The sequence below is a fragment of the Mus caroli genome, unplaced genomic scaffold (assembly GCF_978045245.1).
Source record: "Mus caroli unplaced genomic scaffold, Mus_caroli_1 scaffold_4, whole genome shotgun sequence".
Lineage (NCBI taxonomy): Eukaryota > Metazoa > Chordata > Mammalia > Rodentia > Muridae > Mus > Mus caroli.
The window spans coordinates 41,752,628-41,769,759 of NW_028227259.1; positions in this window are offsets into that span (position 1 = coordinate 41,752,628).

The following is a 17,132-nucleotide window of genomic DNA, read 5'->3' on the forward strand; positions in this document are numbered from 1 at the left end:
ACCCAATTTATAACCACGTTAGTGCAAAGTTGCACTGAGTCTTCCTGGCATACTTCATTTAAAATAAATAGAACAGATGTTAAATAATACATATTACTCATCATCATTATAACTAATAGAGACTATTTACTAAATTTTTATTACTTAGTGTGATACTGCTGAGTTTTTCAAAGCCTAATGCCTCATGATTATCTCATTTTTACTAAGGAGGATGCTGAGACCCAGAATAGGTTTGATTGAATCCAGGGCATACAACTAATTTGATATGAAGCAAAGGCTCTCATCTGAAGTTCAGTCCAGTGCTTCCATATCACAAAGATGGCAAAAAGGAAGAAAAGATGCATTTATCAATGATTAATACTATTTCCTCAGCTCACTACTTCATCAAAGAATGGCTCTTTTTCTAGACTTTTTTTTAAAGAAGTGGTCTTGGTAAACAATTTGTTTCATCATTCGATTATCCCCTTAATGGCACCTGCTGACAACAGAAATACATCTTTCAGCTACAGACCTAATACTTTTCTGTGTTCAAGGGACATGGCCATGTTCCAAGGTAGTCTTTGGTGGAGTCCCATCTTTGCTGAGAGTAGAAATTTAGACTATCCAATCTACAAAGAAAGTAGTGATTGCTGTTAACTGACTCACTGGCTCACTGAAAGCTACAAGGAGGAATGTTGTAAACGTGTTCTCCAGAGAGATCAGACCATCTTAACAGTGAATGTGGCAACTGGCCACCTGAAGGAATTGAGGAGGGTCAAGTTCTTGTTCATTTTCCCCCTTGAATTTGGGTGTTTTCCTAATATCCTAGATATACCTTCATCTTCATCATTTTCAAGGCTCTTGATTTTTATGTCTCCTGGGGTCCATGCACATTCAAACCAGTTGCACTATCTGAACTTTTCTAAGTTGCCAGTAGTCTCTGACATGTGACCTTATGCTCAAGGTTAAACAAGCTGGTTTGGGTGAACCAGATCTTGAGTTAATCATTTATCATTACCAAGGAAGACAGATGAGAGCCAGGCCAATAGATCTAAGAGGATTCAACATTTTAGAAAATCAAAGGCATTCTTTGTGTGTTGTGAAACAGCTCATCTCATCTTGCTTCCAAAAGTTTGTTAGAAAAACTCAGAGGTTGGGTGGGAGATCAGATGTTCTGCCTTCAAGGCCATTACCTTTTTAGAAAAGTAATGCTTACCATGTTATAGCTGCACCGAGTAAAGGAAAATGAGGTATAATAAATGAAAAAGCTCAATATCCATATAACATCCCACTGAGACTCTTGAGCTCTGTAGATTAAAACAAACTCATTCTAGCCCTGTGAAATCTTTGACATATCCCTTAAGGTAAGCTGTAGTTGAGATTCAAAAATGTTAGGTGATTTGATGAAGGTCAAACTGAAAGTATCAAAGTCAGAATTGCACACAAATTTTGGCTTCAAAAAATCGATATTTTTATCCTACAATTGCATGCTTTTTTCAAAATGCAGCTTAAAATTGGCCTTTCATTCCTGTGTGCAATTGAGTCAAAAAGATCTACCATAACCAAAAATAAACAGCAAAAATAAACTCTGTGTGAGTTATTTGACTCACATTACAGGATGAGTCACCCCAGAAGAAAAAGCAAAGCAGAAGGAAGCTGGCCTGAGCCTTTGATTTGCTCCTGAACTGAGGCCCTGGTGGAAGTCCCCTTTGGAATCCAGAGTTTTGCAAGTTGTCCCATCACAGGGATGACACCTGTCTCTGAAGTGTTTCTTCCTGTTTTGTTTTTAAGCTCCTGTTACATGCTTCAGCTATTTCAAGTTTGCTGATGGCTTTGGGACCAAGATAGGCTATTCAGAATGACACAGTGAGAACAGCAGCTAGCTGGGACTAGAGCTGACACAGATCTGATGTGCCACGGGGTCTGAGTATCACCTTCAGCACTTTTGCTTTTGGGTAGAATTTGAAGTATAGGTGCTTTTCTTTTTCTAAGCCTTTGTATAAAGCCCCTTTAATAAAAATCAAACATACAGTCAATATAATCTGTTGATTTGATTTTGGGTAAATAGTTCTTCTAACATATACAAAATAGATAATCTGGTAGAGTTTATTCAGAACCTCTGTGCCATAATACCCTACCTGTGCATTAAAACATGATATTAAGCCAAAGGCTGTTCTAGGCATTAATGAACCAGCATCCTGCATAGCACATGGTCCCTTGAATTTTGTATTATTGTATGGATGCCTCTCAGTGATACATCGAGACAATCCTTCTGCGCACTTTGTATTGGTAATTTTTGTAAAAAGCAATATAGACATGGCCAGTGTCACACCCTCAATTTACTGTTTTTGATGTGTTTGCCATATTCAGTGGCAATTAGCTATTTATCAATCAAAGATAATGAAAACAAAGTTTTCATTTTTAATTGAGTCATAGTATTTGAAACAAAAAAATGTCAAAACTCTGCCTGTCTTTGCTCTAGAGCTGAGGTTCTGCAGATGCAATGATAGTGCTAATCACATTCTTGCCAGTGAGTATGACAATAGATAATAAAACACTGGAAAATAAACACTGTTATCAACTAATTTTAGAAATAATCTTGAGGGTTGGGTATTTTGAATATGAGAGATGGTACCTTTTAGTTTTTCCAATAGTGTCTTTGGCAAGAGAGATAAACTCTAGCAAAACAGCTGTGGATAGGACCTCTTCAGCATCTTAAGAAGCCTGGAGTCACCTGTTCTCATGAAGTAATAATGACTGTAACCATGACAATATCAACAACACTGCAACTAGCTGGCATTAGTGCTATGCTTAGGGCACTGAGCTTACTGCCTTATATAACTTGGAATATTTCATATTCAAGGGTAAGCATCTATGGTATACTCCATGCTGTTCTGGGGAAGAGACCATGGCTGTAAGATACTCTTATTATAGAGAGCAAGGAACTGGGTCATCTATCAGATCTCCTTGTGGGTGTTGTGCTTTGAAAATGAAATGCCTTTTTGAGGTTTATAGATCTGAGCACATGGACTCCACCCAGTTTCAAAGGCTGTAGGACCCTGAGGAAGTGGACTGTCACTGGAGGAAGCTGTTCACTGGGGTCAGAACATCGAGACTTTTAGCACAGCTTCATTTCCTGTCTACTCTCTGATGCTGAATGCAGCTGACCCACTGCTTTCTGCTCCTATAGCTGCCCCTTTTTTACCATGATGAACTGTGACCTCCAAACCAAATTGTATCATTCTTCCCTTGAGTTGCTTCTTGTCATGTGCTTGGTTTCAGCAACAAGCAAGGTTACTAAAACATTGGGCTAGGTTTCAGTGGATGAATGGTTGCCATTATCACCAGGTATGGGGACACAAACCATGATTCCTTGAAGTACACATTCCTATTACTATTCAGAACTTACTTAAGGCTTACTTGTTAATGAAGATCTGGGTTAGTTACCTAAACAAGTGGTGCAGCCCTTTGAATTCTTGTCCAGGTAAGTGAAGATTCCAATATGCATAAGTAGTGGTCATAGCTGTAGATCTAGTGGCGTTCTACTTGTGACTCCTGGCCATGGCAGAAAGCAGGGCACTGAGAGTCATAGTAAAGGAAGGCATTCCCAGTCTCACTTTTGCCTTCCCAGGCCTGTGGGTTTTACTTGTGTGAGAAGAGTTACCATGCTTGAGTTCTAATTCCAAGCATCTACCACACCTGGAGGAATGTAACCAAGTATGGGAAGCCTCTCCCCCCAGAGGTGTTTTCCTTAGTCTTTATAGATCCCTCTCACATCCAATAGGGTGCCTTGACTTTAGATGATGATGTAGGAGGAGAGTGGATTCTTTTTGTATACATATAATTATCACTCTTTGTTGAAAACTATTTTTGTAGATGAATCAGTTTTATGAAGACATCTGTATTGATTATTGAGGTATATCTGCTATCATGACTTCACAAATTCTGTGCTTACTGCCCCATGAAATGGGCAACCAATGGCACCAAGGATGGTTGTGGTTCCCTGTGGAGTAATAAGCTAAGATGGCTACCTTTGTAAACTTGATGCAACCTAGAATAATTTTGGAAAGGACTATAATGTATTTATTTTCTCGATCAGGCTGGCCTGTGGACATGTTTCTGGGGAATTATCTTGATTAAGTTAAATGACTTGGGAAGACCCTGGCTAGTACAAGTGGTATAATTCCCTTGCCTGGGAAGGAGGAGGAGGGATCCTGAACTGCGTAAGGGTGGAGAAATGGAGCAAAAGAGCAGTATGAATGCTTGTTTCTGTCTCTACTCTTGACTGTGGATATAATCTGACTTAACTGTTTCAAGTTCCTGCCTTGACCTCTTCAAAATGTTGAACAGTGACCTATAATCAAAACCTAAATAAATTCCCCTCAGTTGTTTTTGTTTGTTTGTTTGTTTGTTTGTTTGTTTTAAAGGTATTTTATCATAGCAACAGAAATTAACCCAGGACAGCAGGATATCATTCAGTGCTCCTTCTGGGATGGGTGTTTTCTGGTGAGTATCTGCATGAGACAGCAAAATCTATGTGTTATGCTTCTCCTTTTTAGTGTGCCTATCTTCCTGGCTTTCTAGAACGTCTTGTCTCTGAATTTTGCTCTTCTTTCCCAGTCCATTTTATACTATCTTACCCATTTGTCACTGTTCAGCTGAGCTGTTTCTCTGAAGCCAGGTGAAAGTCTTATGGTGTGATAGTGGCAAAAGGAAGTTCATGTAAGCCAGTAGGCTAGTGATATCAGAGTTTCACATTGAATTATCATTTAAAGAGGCATGGGTTGTACAGATCACAGGGAACAGCAACATCCCTGGCCATTTATAGCCAGTCTGACCTTATGGATATGACCTTAGAATGCTCTTGCTGCTGGATCCCTGGCATTCTTGTCCATTTTCCAAGGCTCATTTCTCATCATCTTTTGTTTCTCTTTGGTGTGTATCCAACTATACTACTCTGCATACTGGAGGCATTTTTAGTTTCACCACCAAAACCCTTTCTAAAACACTACATGGTCCAATTCTATTTAGGCATATATAGATCCACCTAATTAGGGAGAAGAATGGAGAGTTGAACAGTAAAAGGTTGGATAAATGTATGTGCTTTCATAACTAGCCCCAAAACAGAACATGATAATAAAGATAATAAAATGAAGCATTAATAATACTACTGGTTTCTATTTGCATATAGTTCCAAAATGCTTAAAGCATTCAGTGCAAAATTTCCAAATCTTGCTCTTCATGTTTTTAATTACTTGGCATGCTTGCAACTGTTTAACAAGAAAGGCTTCAAAAAAGAAGCAGGCACTTCATTGTAGTAGCTCGCCAATCTCCATGGGGGAAATACTGCCCTAACAGTGAATTTCAAGCTGAATGCAAGGGCAGGAGCTGATGAACAGAATCATCTCTTGTGGGACTGAATGGGTCAGCCTTTGACTTTGAATAATATTTTTCAGACTCTGCTTCTATATTATCCATATGAACATTATTTAGGTTATCTTTAGGACTCATTCCTAGAGAAAATAATTTAATTTTATGTGTGAATTCAAGTTGTACAAAAGGTAAATTAAACATATCACAGTCATTTTGATCAAAATATTTAGTGAAATGTGTGAATTCATTTTGAACAGAGTCAAATGAAAATACTTCTGAATTGATACATCATCACAAGAACTGTACTATGATCAAATTTCCATTTTTAAACAGAAAAATGAAATATGTTTGCACTTCAGAAATTCTATTGCCAGATTTCTGGAAGTTTGTAGACACAGTATTTCAACTGACAACATACACCAATGTGTTGGGCAAGATACCAAAAGGGAGGGCTGCAAATAAGAGATGCTACACACAGGAAGAGAAGAAACATATAAGTAAAACCCTGAGATAAACTCAGATGACCTCAGAAGACTCATTTCACATTCTAGCAAATGGGTAGAGCCATGCAGAGGTTATCTAGGATGACTGAAATGAATTTCTTACAGCTTTGGAACACATGCTCTCAGCCTATCTCAAGAACCTGCTGGAGCCTGCTGAGTGGTATTATTCCTGTGTTCCACTGGGGCACAACTTGACTGCTGACAGCTTCTATGTAATTGGGCAGGGGTAGAAAAGAACATTTCATGGAACCTTCAGTTGAGGGAAGAACAGTTTGAGTGAAAATATATTCTGATTAGGTTAAGCCAACCTTGCTAATTTCCATCCTCCTTACTATCTATCTGTTTAGGAATGGTTACTATAAGTGACTGGGATGACATAAAGAACAGCTGCTGGAAAGAATGTGGCCATTGGTAAATTCCCCATGCCCAAGTGGAAGACCTCCAAGTCCATGTGCATAAAGACAGTACTATTGGACTCAGTGAGTTAAATATTAACTAATTAGAATGTATAAAAGCATGACAGGAAGTTTGGAGGAAATTGTGATGGGATTTCTAGGAGAAGTTGAAGGGGGAATTGAAAAGAGTGCCTTTTTTCTAAATCACTCTGCTTGTACACACACACACACACACACACACACACACACACAAACACACACCCTTCCGTTTAAAGAATTATTACAACAATCATCACCTGTCTAGTAAACAAAGGTTAGTAGGATTCCTGGGTACCAGACCACTGTTCTAGGTTTGGGATTCAGTAGGGAGGATGAGAGGAGAGTTATCCCTTCACTGAGCTTGTTTCACTGACCAGTTAGAGGGTCTTCAGTGTGTTAGGAAGTGTCTGAGTCTTCAGAGCCCAGTGTTCTGATGCAGCATGGTGCTAAGATAGAGATCATTTAGTGATGGGGGCATCCCTGGTGTGGTTGAAAACATTCTTCTCTAGGAGTCAGTCATGGTACAAGTTGTCAGTAATGAGACCTGGCTTGAAGGTTACTTACAGAAAGATTTCATGCAGATGAGAGAAACAAAAGTTGATTTAAATGCATTAGAAATGTGAATAAATTATATGTGCAGAGACAGAAAAGGGCAACCCAGTGGAAATGAGTGCATGTGAGCATATGTGAGCACATGTGAGTACATGTGAGCACATGTGAGCACATGTGAGTACATGTGAGTGCATGTGAGTGCATGTGAGCGCATGTGAGTGCATGTGAGTACATGTGAGCCCATGTGAGTGCATGAGTGCATATGAGTGCATGTGAGTGCATGTGAGCACACCTGAGTACATGGGAGTGCATGTGAGCACATGTGAATGCATGTGAGCACATGTGAATGAATGTGAGCACATGTGAGCATATGTGAGCACATGTGAGTACATGTGAGTGCATGTGAGTGCATGTGAGCACACGAGTACAGGTGAGTACATGTGAGTGCATGTGAGTACATGTGAGTGCATGTGAGCACACATGAGTACAGGTGAGTGCATGTGAGTACACATGAGTACATGTGAGTACAGGTGAGTGCATGTGAGTGCATGTGAGCACACATGAGTACAGGTGAGTACAGGTGAGTGCATGTGAGTGCATGTGAGCACACATGAGTACATGTGAGGGCATGTGAGCACACATGAGTACAGGTGAGTGCATGTGAGTGCATGTGAGTGCATATGAGTACCTATAAGTGCATGTGAGTGCATGAGAGTGACTGTGAGCACATGTGAGTGCCTGTGCAAAGAGGTGACTTCCTACCAAAGCCAACCAGAAAGAAAATTTAGGTAGCAGCACTTTGTAGGACTTTATGGAGCAAGGAGAGAGAGAGGGGAGGGAGAGAGAATGAGAATCCATTGTTTTCTCAGTTTCCTTGAAACGGACAAAGAATCCCTAAGATTGTCCCAGGTTGGTGTTTCAGGAGTTTCCAGGACCCAACTAAGAGTTCCAGTCAGTGAAAAGCTTTAAACATTGACAAGGTGAAATTCTTGAAAGGTGGGAAGAAAGGACAGAAACCGAGTATCAAGAACAATCTGACAGGAGCTTTAAATGACATTGCATGAGGCCTTCTGAAGGAAATTCAAACAAGCCTAAATAAATTAGGGAGGACTGCTTCATCAGGATGCAAATATTCATGCTATCAACTATTTAGAGCTATTTACTTTATGAATATGGGTATTTTGCCTGCCTGAATGCATGTTTACTCTTCTGATCCCCTTGGAGATAAGAAGAGGCACAGGATCATCTGTAACTAGAGTTACAGAGGGTTGTGAGCCACATGTGAGTGCTGTCAACCAAATCCAGGTTCTCTGCAAGAGCAGCAAATTCTTTTTAACTTCTAAGCCATTTCTCCAGTCTCCTTCTCCATATTATTACGATGAGGATGCTTCAAAGGTTGTTCAATGAATTCCATTGCCAGGATCCAAACTAAATGTTTTATTTCATACAAGTTGACAAGCTGATACAAGTTGAAAAAATGATGTGGAAGTATAAATAATCTACAAAAACAAAACAGCTTTGAAAAGTCACAAAGTTGAAGACAAATACTAAATATTCATAGCTCATTTAGTTCCTGTTATGAGGCTAGGATAACAAAAGCCCTATGGAAAGTAGGCAAAGGCTGGCAAAGAGACCATTAGAACAGAAGAGAACTTTGAGATAAACATGCACATATGTGTGCTTTACAAGGTTACAAAGGCAGGTCTTGAGGAAGAAAATCTTTAACACATGTAAAAAATTGGATTTGCATATACAAATATAATCTTTAACTAATTTCTCATAACATACACACAAAATTTGTCACAATTATAAATATCTGATATATAAGATATATAACCAAAACTTCAAAAAGATAAGCCAAAATTCTTTATCTTATGTAAAAATTTTCATTAAATGGAAAATCTGTTCTTGATTGTTAACAATACCAGCTGCTAACTAGGGTAAAAATATATATCTGATGCATGTCTTTCATCTTAAATACAGGAGGAACCTGTAAATCTCAACAATAGGAAGATTAGAAAGTAATTTAGAACACAATGCAAAAATTTGAACAGATAAATTGTTTTAAGAAGACATGTGGATGACAGCTAAGTGTATGGAAAGATGTTGGACACCATTTGCTCCTGGTACAGACAGATTAAATCACCATGGGATATGAGAGGTGTCTGCCAACATATTCCAACCCAATGATGATTCCAAGTGTTTCAGACATATGGAGAACCTGGGACCTCAGATATACTCCCCAGGAGAAAAAGTGGTGTAACTATCTTGGATATAATTTGCTAAATTCTATAAAACATTAAGCCTCTATTATATGACTTGTTCATGTCATTCACAGGTATTATCCAAAGGACACATAATGTCTTCACAGAGCCTGGTACATGCCTAGAAGTTTTATTTTTTAATTGTTAAAATCGAAAGATAAAACATTAACAAAATGTGGTATATTCATACACTAGAATAATACTTTGTAATAAAATTGATCAATCGTTGACATGCTAGGAACCATATATAGTGCAAATCACTTGAAAATAAATATACGGGTGGAAGGAGATATGATAGAAGGACATACTTTGTGATTCTATTTGTAAAATTCTAGGAAATACAAATTGATAGACCACAACAGAAGGCAGTATAGAGCCTGCCTGCAGATCTGAGTGTGGATATTTTAGGGGGTGTATAGCAGGGAGTAATTTCAGGAAAGCAGAAAGAACCTTGAGTGGGATGCACCTTCATCATCCTTGCCAGGATAATGGGGTCCTAGGTTCAATGCTTGCTAGAATGTGGATTTAAATTTCAATATATGTAGCTTAACAAGAATCAATAATGCCTACATAAAGCCATTAACAACAGACAAAAATGGGGTCAAAGAAAAGCAGCAGTTTATGTCAGCCTTAGGAGCCCATGTAAAAATGGGGTTGTGTTTGGAGTAAGGAAAGGCTTCAGCATCTCTTAGGGACGTTTGCAGAATGTCATGAATTGAAACTGTCCCAAGTTCAGAGGTCATTGCCATCACTTTGCTTAGGTGATCCCATTGTGACTTTTCACTAACAGACATGTAGACTGAAAAAGAGCCTGGTAATGCCAGAGAGCCCTGATTCCCCAGAGTCTGGTGAAATAGTGCTTGGATCTGATTACAGCTGGCTTGCTGCAAAACCCATTCAAGTTCCACAGCACAGAGCAGCCTGTCCTTGTGCTGTATTCCAGAGGGCAGGATGAGATTAACCACATTTAGCTAAAATACAAAATGGAGCACAGTGACCAGCATCCAAAGTATGTCAAAGATCTGTGAGAGCTCAGCGGAGAAAAGGAAAGAAGCGTTCTGACCAAAAGAGATGAAATGAAAAGTGGGAAAGTTTCTCTAAGCACGACATCCATTTCTGGGCCTTCAGGGATGGATAGAACAGGAGCAGGTTCAAGTGAAGGGAAGCACAGTCCATGTGTAAGAAACTAAGTACAAAAATCTTTCAAAAATAAAAACACAATGATAATGTTCTTGGAAAATGCTCCAGGATCAGTTCTTTTGAGAAGAGCCATCTAATTTTGTTACTGTCATAGAACACCCAAGACCGCATAAGATATAAAGAGTTTTATTGGCTCTTAATTCTGGGAAATCAAAGTAGTATGGCACTAGTGTCTAGCTTCATCTTAACATGACATCTAAGGGGACACACTTTGAAGCCATATATAAGGAAATAGAAACAACTGGAGACAGGCCCATGGATCCATCTTAACCCTCATCTATAGAACCTAGCCCCATAGGAACTATTTGACCCATCCCTGCTAGAAGGAATGAATCCCCAGTAGAAGTAGGACTGTTGTGAACCTGATGGCTTTCCACTAGCCACATCCTGTAAAGATCATCTATCTCTCTATAGTCTCACACTGAGGACCAAGCTTCTTCGAGCATCAACTGCTGTCAGGTAGAACATGTCCAACATGTTCAAATACAGCAGACACATGTGGAAAATCACAAAGAGCAAAGCTGACTTGAAAGTTTCATTAGGGATTGCATAATTTTATATATTACGAAGGCCAAAGAACATGCATGTTTCCTGAAAGGTCAGCAGACTCAGAATGAGTAAGCAATAATGATGTGTCCTTAGTTCTGGGATCTGGAAAACATCACTCTTTCAAATACCATACATGTGTAGAGAACTAATCCAGAATTTTTATATGGGTAAAGTAGTGCATTCATGGTGACTTGCTGAAGACAGTGTATTCCACACGTCCCCAAAATTGCCTCTGTCCTCCCTCTCCTGTGCTGCCAGCCACTTTCAGCTCAGGATCGTGTCTGCACTGAGATTGCTCTGCACGATTTTCTAACAAAGACTTAAAGATAGGAACACTCAGTGGAGGTGATTTTATCACAGCAAACAACACTTTGCAGGAAGCAGATTCCTGTCTGTAACTGTGGGCAGCAGTCAAAAGCAGCCCCCTGGGTTGCTGCTATGGAGAAGCTCTTAGCATAAGGAGAAAACTTCAACCTGGAAACTGAAGACTGCATGGTGTAAGCTTGATGTCTGTCAAGGTCTTGAAGAAAAGAAGTGGCCTTTCAGTCATTAAACACACAGGTCTGGGCTCCTCTGCCAGCAACTCGTGTAACTGATGTTGTTCTGCAAATCTGTTCAAGCAAGGAACATCTGTTAAGCACTCACTGTGTGTCACACATGATGCAAAGGTAGCTGGAATGAACAGTTGTCATTTTGTCTGTTAAGGATGCCTTCTGTTCCTCCTTTTGATCAAACTTAATAATGTTCGTCCTTAGGTCTACCTTGGGCCATCCCTATAGCCACTTGGATGAGAGGTTGGCTCATCCAGATTTGTCCCCACTCTTATTCACCTGTCCTCTAAACTCAGTAGCTATTCCAAGTGTGGACTTGGAACCTGATCCCAGCTACATAGAATCTTCTTCTGCAGAAGCATTTGATTATGTGCGGGTGCATTTGTGTTGAGATATGTGCACTGAAGTGTAGTTATCCATGGGGTAAAGAAAAGGAGTGTGGGGTCCTTTGAAACTGGTGTTCCACTTGATTGTGAGCTACCCAACAAAGTGCTAGCTAGCATATGAACTTGAGTCCTCTGAAGGAGCAGTAAAAGTGGTTAAGTAAGGCTTAGCTACTGAGCCATCCATCCAGCCTGAATGTTCTCTCATTTTTTAAAATTATAAAATATCAGGATAAAATCTCAAGACCTTACGCGATTATGACTAAATAAAAGTTCACTTGAATTGTGACTGTATAAAAGCTATTGGTGAGGAGTAGAACATGACTCAAGTGATATCAAGACCTGAATATGGGAATCTGGATGCAGCCTCACAGTCAAGCCAAGCATTTCTGTTCTGAGTGAGATGTGCAAAGTAGGTTGAAACCTATTGCTACTGCAATGAATGCAGGTCAGAGGTATGCAGTGGTACCTAAATGTATCCAAGCTCTGTGTTGGGGAAAAAGCTCCAGAGATATGTATGGTGGGGTTATTACATTGCAATGCCACAACTAATTGGGTGGATGCATATGCAAATGTATAGAGTCAGTGCTATAAATTAATTGCAGTGGTAGGCTACATACCTGGTTTCGCAGGAGGTAAAGAATAGGACATAAAATTCTTTCTTTATATGGCCTTGCCAGAGCATGTTCCTCAAGAATAGTTTTGTTTCAAAGCAAAAGTAGGAGTGATGGTCCAGAGAGAAGAGGGTATAAATATGTTTTTTTAAGGCACTGGGTGGACTACTTGTATGGTTGCTGATGTTGGGAAGGAATACATGTAAAAGAAAAGGGCTTCCTAGTGACAGCGTTCTTGAACAGATGTTATCCCACCATCAGGAAAATGCCAAGCTGGTCACTCAGTGAGTTTTATGGGGCTGTAGTGCTTCTTAGGAACTGACTTGAAGGCACAAGAAAATTATGCAAGTCCAGTGAATCACAATCAGCAGCTGTGTAGAGGGAGGGGGACTAGAAAGAACACCTTTGTGTCCATCAAGTCTGCGAAATACACTTTTTTTTTTTTTTTTTACTGTCCATGATACCCATTGACGTTGAATAATCTTAAACCATGCCCTTCTTGCTGTGCTATTTCGGTTATCTCAGGACAGTGTTCCAGGTACACATTTCTCCTGTAGAGGCTGCCGGTCACCCCATTTATTGCAGCAACTTCTTCCTACCTAGAAGGAAGCTTTCCTACAAGACTGGTGAGACCGCTTGGCTTTGCTGCTGGAGAGTTCTAAGACTGAAGTTGCTGAAGAACTGGAGCTGTTTCCTACTTCCTCCAAATTCCTAACACTCCAGGGCTCACCACCTGTTGATGGTCAGTGAATATTTACCCAACAGAACTGATGGGCTTGCCCTGGTCCCAAGGTATGAATGCCCAGAATGAAAACTTCATACCTTCACTTCTCTGAAAGTTGGAGCTACTAGTTTGTCATTAATTATCCAGCAATCAGAGCATTTGGGCTTAATATTTTAAGAAGCAGAATTTTAATGAGAAATTAAGTGTAAATATTTATGCCCCCCAAAACAACACAGCAACAATTAATGGGAGCTTCTTTCTTGAGTGTCAGGGTTTCTGAGCATCCTGTTCCTTAATTATATTCTGCAGCCTGTATCTGAAGGCCTGGGCTATTTTGACTCACCCTTTTGCATGGCCTCATTTTTGTACGTACAAAAGTTCAAGAATAAATATAGGACCCAAATCAGTCTTCAAGAGCTAACCCAGAATAAGCATGGTGAATCTATATAAGAAATCTGATTATATTCTCTTGTGGAAAAAAGATACGTTCTTTATGTCAACCTGCTATAAATTTCTATAATTGTCTAAGCAGGTATTCGTCTTCTCCAACATCTGCTAGCACTGGCAGGCCCAAAAATAAACTTCCACATTAGCAACTTGCACTTAAAAAAAAAAACATTTATCCGGAAACATCTGCTGAGCTATTTTCTGTTTTCTCCCTCCCTCCTTCCTTCTCAGGTCCATGGAAGCAGAATGAGGTGAGCATTGCAACTTGGAATTTCAATCTCAAGGAGCAAGGCTCAGAAGGAAAACAGCTACTTGGGGAGGAGAAATGAGAGTGGGGAAGATTTCAGGAGACAGACATAGGGTAGATGATGGGCGGCAGCTGTGGTGGTGTGGACAGAGCTCTGGGAGCCAAAGGTGTGATGCTAAATTCAATTCCACTGTCAAATTTTCACAGGAAGATTCAGCAGGGATCTTTCCATCTGAGACAACCTTGTAAATAATTATAGTTCCCATCTTAGAAACATTGCAATCCTTACACAGAACAGCACACATGAATGTGTTCGACATACAGCAACATTGAATGCGAATGGATCGAATCGAGTGTAAACAAATTAGTGTTATGGTAGAAACAGTCCCCATCACTCTGAAACTGGGCATTTAGATACTCAAATTAGATACCTGGATCATCAGCACATCAGCTCCTCAGACTCTGTGACAAGTACCAAAGAAAAACAGCTCAAAGGAGTAAATACTGATTTTGGCTTGGGGGTTCAGAGGCTTCAGTCTATGATACACTGACCCCATTGTTTATAAACCTCTGGCAGAGAAGAAACCTTGTGGTGGAAAAGCAGGGTGGAGGAATGGAGGGAATGAAGGACAGAATGTCATGGGAAAGAGAGAAGAGAGAGGGGGAAGGAGAAGGATAATGATGATGGCAATCAGGAGGAGAGGAGGAGGAGGGGAGGGGAGAGAAGGAGGAAAGGTAGGAAAAAGGAGACGAAAGAGACACAAGACATAACTCCACAGGTATCCCTGCCACCCTGTGACCCACTTCCTCCACTCCCACCCTATCTTCCATACATTTGACTGATTTCTAGTGGTCCATTCAGCTAAGGCATGCATCAGAGGCCTCATAGTCCAATCATTGTAGTCATGCCACCAGCTTGGGACCAAGCCTTTCACGCATATGTTTTTTTGTTTGTTTGTTTGTTTTTTTTTTCTCGAGACAGGATTTTTCTGTGTAGCCCTGGCTGTCCTGGAACTCACTCTGTAGACCAGGCTGGTCTTTAACTTAGAAATCTGCCTGCCTCTGCCTCCCAAGTGCTGGGATTAAAGGCATGTGCCACCATGCCCTGCTCATGCACATGTTTTTTAAAGATGATTTTACATTAAGTTTATCTGTGTTTGAGTATGTACCTACCATAGCATCCCTGTGGAGACTAAAGGGTAACTCTAGAGACAAGTTTTCTCCTTCTTCTATGTAGGTTGGGGGTAGGAGCAAATTCAGGTCATCAGGCTTAGCAGCAAGTGTATTTATCCCTTCAGTAACCTTGCTGGCCCCACCGATGAACCTTTTAAGAAGTCACTTCACATTCAAATAACAACTCATAAGAAATAGGAAATGAAGGTGAGAGCACTTACATGAACTTGAGCTACTCCATTCAAGGCTAAGTCCATGATTTTTTTCTTTGAAAGCTCCTTGAGAAAAATCGAAGACTGAGTATCAGCAACCTGCATCATCACTGGCTTTAATGCAGCCCCAAGTAACCAGCAGGGGACTGTGGAAACATGTTGGATCAGCTTTGGAAACACATATAGTGCCACTGTGTTTCTGTCCTTGGCCTTTCTAGTGTATGCACACTAATTGTCCTGGGAAGTCCTGGGTATTTGCCTCCTTAAAAGACTTGGCTGATTCAATAGAGGTTCCTCTGAAAATGCAGCCAGCTTGAGACCTTCTCAAGGTGGGTTTAATTGCTCTCTTCTTTTAGGTTGGTGTGTTGCCTCCATTGGGGGATCCCAGCTATAATCTGTCTTTCACTTTCCATGCCTATGTGTATTATGTTGTAATAATAGATATATTTTCAAAACCCAGTGTTGTTTCATAAGATGTGTTTTCCTTATATGATGAGGGCATGGGATATGGAGAGAAAGGTTTTGCTCCACAGTGGCCCAGGCCAATATAGAGAGGATGTAGTAAGGATATGTCTTTCAAGGTCATGTCCATTTCCAGGCAGATGGAAAAACAAATCATGGATAATCATGGTGATGATTTTGAAAGATGAGAATAAGAAATAGCACATGTCCCTCTGTCGTGAGCAGCAGATCCCAGAGAGGTAAGGAGGTGTGCTCTTGGGATGGCCTATCATATGAAACTTCTGCACCAAGACTACATAGAATTTGTTTAGTGAGGCAGGACATTGAGAACTTAGGAGAGTGGCTTCTGGATCATGATTATGTAACTTGAACCCCGATTATCCATCTTTTTCATCAATGGTTTCCTTACCTGTGACACAGTCTTGATAATATGTGTTGGAATAAACACAAGGATTCTTAGGAGTTAAAGGCATAACCACATTGGTAATATTCCATGATTTGATGAAAGCATGCTATTTGTTATTTATTTAGTGGTACCGGGGATCAAAACCAGGGTCTTACCCAGGTACTCCATCATTGATCCACATCCCTAGGCCTCATTCTAGTTTTCCAGTTTCCTTGTGATAGATACAACAGATGAGTGATATCTAGCCTGGTAGAGGAGTTATCAGCATCCCTATAGATGTGCTGGCATTTCCTCTGCCGCCGCTTTTCTGGATATCAGTTGGTATTCCCAATTCATCCAGTTTTTATTTAACCTGAATTGATCATCTTTGTCTGTCATCAAAACTGTGTAACTTGTTCCCTAGATCACCTTGTGTTCATTTATGAATGGGTTGGCATGAACTAGGAATATCCCAAGCCTGCAACTAGTACTAAAATCCCGACAACTCTGCTCCCTCCTACCTATTTAATTTTTTAAAAGCAATTGACATCTTGGATACACATATAAAGAGATTATTCTACTTGTAACAAATAATTTATGCATGCAGGATATTGCATCCTGACAAGCCAGATGGGTGCTGTTACTTTATTCTTTCTTAAGTTTTATGGTAAAGGTTACTTCATACTCATGTTTACAAAGGTGGGCTATATGCAGATGTTATGGGATTTATTTCATTTTTATAATCATATTTTCTAAGATTAATATTATAAATACAGCCATCAATTTAACCTCAATTGGCACACATGTGAGATGTTTTGCATTATCACATTTATGTGTGTATGTGTGCATGTGTATGTGTGTGTGCCTGAGTGTGTGTGTGTGTGTGTGTGTGTGTGTATATGTGTGTGTGTGAGTGTGTGTGTATTCTCTCAAGCCACAGCATGTATGTGGTGGTCATGGGGAAAACTGACAGGATTGGGTCTTCTCTTGAACACATGAGTCCCAAGGATGGAGCTTAGCTTATTGTGATTGGTAACAAGAGCCCTTACCCATTCAACCACCTCTCTGGCTGATTAAATT